Source organism: Triticum urartu, chromosome 7A, assembly GCF_056163025.1.
Source record: "Triticum urartu cultivar PI428250 chromosome 7A, HENAU_Tu73, whole genome shotgun sequence".
Classification (NCBI taxonomy): Eukaryota; Viridiplantae; Streptophyta; class Magnoliopsida; order Poales; family Poaceae; genus Triticum; species Triticum urartu.
Genome location: NC_141879.1, coordinates 261,276,432 through 261,280,431, shown reverse-complemented (window position 1 = coordinate 261,280,431; position 4,000 = coordinate 261,276,432). Strand labels below are relative to the sequence as shown.

General features: G+C 50.5%; 1 long non-coding RNA gene across 1 annotated transcript; it reads left to right on the top strand.

Moving 5' to 3' along the window:
• Positions 1-512: 512 nt before the first annotated feature.
• On the top strand, positions 513-3,758 carry LOC147959251 (uncharacterized). Its single transcript, XR_015611157.1, has 3 exons — positions 513-663; positions 2,071-2,145; positions 3,452-3,758. It is a non-coding gene; the product is annotated as an uncharacterized LOC147959251 (long non-coding RNA).
• Positions 3,759-4,000: the final 242 nt, after the last annotated feature.

The window sequence follows — 4,000 nt, the reverse complement described above, 5'->3', positions numbered from 1 at the left end:
TTGCGTTAGTTCGAAACCGGTTCGAATTCAAATTCAAAATCAAGCAAACAATAAAAGTTTTCAAATTTTAAAATTAAAATGTTCGGGTTGTGCCAAATAATGCGTAGGTAATTATGGAGAAGAAACCACACTTCTATAAAGTATTCAATTGCACTAAAATAAATAAAACAGCAGCTAAACCTATTAAAATGCCCTTTTGAAATTTATAAAAGTGCGAACTAAATATTTTAAATACCAAAATATATTGTGGCGGTGGGCTAATTTGCAACCTCCATTTAGGTACTGTTCTTATAATTTTACAAAACTAATAGTTATTAAAACTATAATACAAAACAGAAAAGTGAAAATAAAATAAAGACAGAAAAGAATAAAAAAAGAAAGGAAAACAGAAACCCCCCTGGGCCGAGTGGCCCAGCTAGCAGGCTGGCCCAACTGGGCCACAACCGCTAGGCCGGCCCACCAACCGCGCCCATATCCTCCCACTACCCAGAAACCCTAACTCCCAACACACCCCACTCCCCCCCGCTGGATCTGGATCGGGGCACGATGCCTCGACCCCATCGCCGCCGCCTGGAGTGCTCCGCCTCTCCATCCTCGTCCTCTCCCTCGCCGGACCTCCCTAAACATCCCCGCGCCCATTGCCCCGTTCCCTGCAAAACTGCGGTGAGGCCCGGCCTCTCCTTCTCTCCCCGTCCCTGCGTCCCGCTTGGCCGCTCGCGCGCTCGCACTCGTGTGCGCGCCTGCAACCGCCTCCCAACCATGCACGCCCGCAGCCCAGCGCATCGCAGCTTGCCGTCCCGCCCGCGCGCGCCACCCCATGCTAACCATGGCCGCGCCCGCTCACTCCGGCCCACCCCTACTTCTCCCTCGCTCTGCTCCGCCTCCGACCGTGGCCAAGCCCGCACCCGCGTAGCACCGCCGCACGCACACAAGGGCCGCACCTGCACGCACTCGCCCTTGCGCCGGCCCGCACCGCTCTCTGCCTGCTCCGTTGCTGTGCTGCTTCCCCTGCTGCGGCCCTGTACACCACCTCACTCGCTGCCCACCCGTCTCGGCTCGCTGCCGCTGGCCCGCCGCGCTGACCGCCCCTCGCTGGCTCTGCCTTGCTGCTGCGCTGCGCCTGCTGCCACCGGCAGCTCGTCCCGGCCGTCCCGCGCCCCGCCTCCCGCCTCTGCCCCCACTGTGCTGCCGTGCCGGCGTGCTCTCCGACCCGCGCGCACCCCACTTGCCTCCCCCACCGCCCTGCATCGCCGGTGCCGCCGCCCTTAGCCGGCGCCGCCCCATTCCGGCCACCCTCGCCACGGTCTCGGTCGTGACCGGCGCCGGCGCCCATCTGCACCACTCGACCCTCTCCTGGGATGGGTGCTCGCATTGCCCAGCGCCCGCTAACCGCGTGCCCGATAGGCCCTTTTAGGCCAATGACATTGGGGCCCCGCCCCAAGAACGTTTTTATAAAAAAAGAAAAATAAAATAAAATAAAAATGAATTAATTAAAATAATAAATAATTAAATAATTAATTAGTGAATTAATTAAGTTAATTAATCCTGTTTAATTAATCTAATCAATTAGTAAAGTTAATTAAACCCTAATTAGACTAAATAGTCAATGACAAACGGGACCCACCTATCAGGTTGACCAGGTCAATTGATGATGTCATGCTGACATCATGATGACGTCAGCAAATACTATTTTGGATAATGTTAAATTAAGTAAATTAAATAAATTCTAAAAATGATTTAAATCTTTTAAAATTAATATAAAATAAAACGTAACTCAGATGGAAAAACTTTGTACATGAAAGTTGCTCAGAACGATGAGACGAATCCGGATACGCAGCCCGTTCATCCGCCACGCATCCCAAGCTTAGCAAACACGCAACTTTCCCCCTCCGGTTCATCTGTCTGAAAATGCGAAACACCAGGGTTATTTTCCCAGATGTTTCCCCCCTTCACCGGTACCATCTCATACCGCGTTAGGGCACCCCTAGCACCGCTACTTGTCATGTCATGCATCACTATGCATCTGTTTTCTTAATATTTATTGTTTCTTCCCCCTCTGCTCTCCGATAGACTACGAGATCGGCGCCGCTGCTACCCAGTACGACTACGGTGTTGACGACCCCTCTCTCTTGCCAGAGCAACCAGGCAAGCCCCCCCCCTTGATCACCAGATATCGCTTACTCTTCTCTCTACTGCTTGCATTAGAGTAGTGTAGCATGTTACTGCTTTCCGTTAATCCTACTCTGATGCATAGCCTATCATTGTTGCTACAACTGTTGATACCTTACCTGCAATCCTACATGCTTAGTATAGAATGCAAGTATTCCATCTGTGGCCCTATATTCTTGTCCGTATGCCTTGCTATACAATTGGGCCGTGATCACTCGGGAGGTGATCATGGTATATACTTATATACTTTACATGATACCTGTGGTGACTAAAGTCGGGTCGGCTCGTAGGAGTACCCGCGAGTGATTCACGGATTGGGTCCGAAAGGACGTTTGTCCCGATGGCCCTCTGAGTGGATCTTTCTGGCGGAGCAACAGGGTAGGTTGAGACCACCTAGGAGAGAGGTGGGCCTGGCCTTGGTCGACGTCCGTGGTTATTTCAAAATAACACGCTTAACGAGATCTTGGTATTTGATTTGAGTCTGGCTACTGGCCTGTATGCACTAACCAACTACGCGGGAACAGTTATGGGCACTCGACGTTGTGGTATCAGCCGAAGCCTTCGTGACGTCAGTGACTGAGCGGCGTGCGCTGGATTGGACTGGAACGCCTGCTAGGCTAGGTCTGCTTCCGGCCGCCCTCGCAACGTGCAGGTGTGCAATGGGCGATGGGCCCAGACCCCTGCGCCATAGGATTTAGACCGGCGTGCTGACCTCTCTATTGTGCCTAGGTAGGGCTGCGACATGTTGATCTTCCGAGGCCGGGCATGACCCAGTAAAGTGTGTCCAGACAAAGGGGATCGAGCGTGTTGGGAAATGTGGTGCACCCCTGCAGGGAAGTTAATCTATTCGAATAGCCGTGATCTTCGGTAACAGGACAACTTGGAGTTGTACCTTGACCTTATGACAACTAGAACCGGATACTTAATAAAACACACCCTTCCAAGTGCCAGATACAACCCGGTGATCTCTCTCTAACAGGGCGACGAGGGGAGGATCGTCGGGTAGGATTATGCTACATGATGCTACTTGGTGGACTTACCTTCTGCTCTCTTCTACATGCTGCAAGATGGAGCTGGCCAGAAGCATAGTCTTTGTTAGGACTAGCTATCCGCCTCTTATTCCGGCATTCTACAGTTCAGTCCACATATGATAGCCTTATTCCATTTGATACCAATGCATACATATGTAGTGTAGCTCCTTGCTTGCGAGTACTTTGGATGAGTACTCACGGTTGCTTTGCTCCCTCTTTTCTCCCTTTCTATACCCGATTGCTGCGACCAGACGATGGAGCCCAGGAACCAGACGCCACCGTCGACGATGACTCCTACTACACTGGAGGTGCCTACTACTACGTGCAGCCCGCTGACGACGACCAGGAGTAGTTTAGGAGGATCCCAGGCAGGAGGCCTGTGCCTCTTTCGATCTGTATCCCAGTTTGTGCTAGCCGTCTTAAGGCAAACTTGTTTAACTTATGTCGGTACTCAGATATTGTTGCTTCCGCTGACTCGTCTATGATCAAGCTCTTGTATTCGAGCCCTCGAGGCCCTTGGCTTGTAATATGATGCTTGTATGACTTATTTTATTTGTCGAGTTGTGTTGTGATATCTTCCCGTGAGTCCCTTATCTTGATCGTACACGTTTGCGTGTATGATTAGTGTACGATTGAATGGGGGGCGTCACACCATAAAATTAGTACTAAATTCATAACCAAAGCAAATTACCATGCTGTTTATAGATACTCTCAAAATAATATACGTGAAGCAAGAGAGTTAAACAATTTCTATAAAATAAAGCCACCGTCGTGCTCTAAAAAGATATAAGTGAAGCACT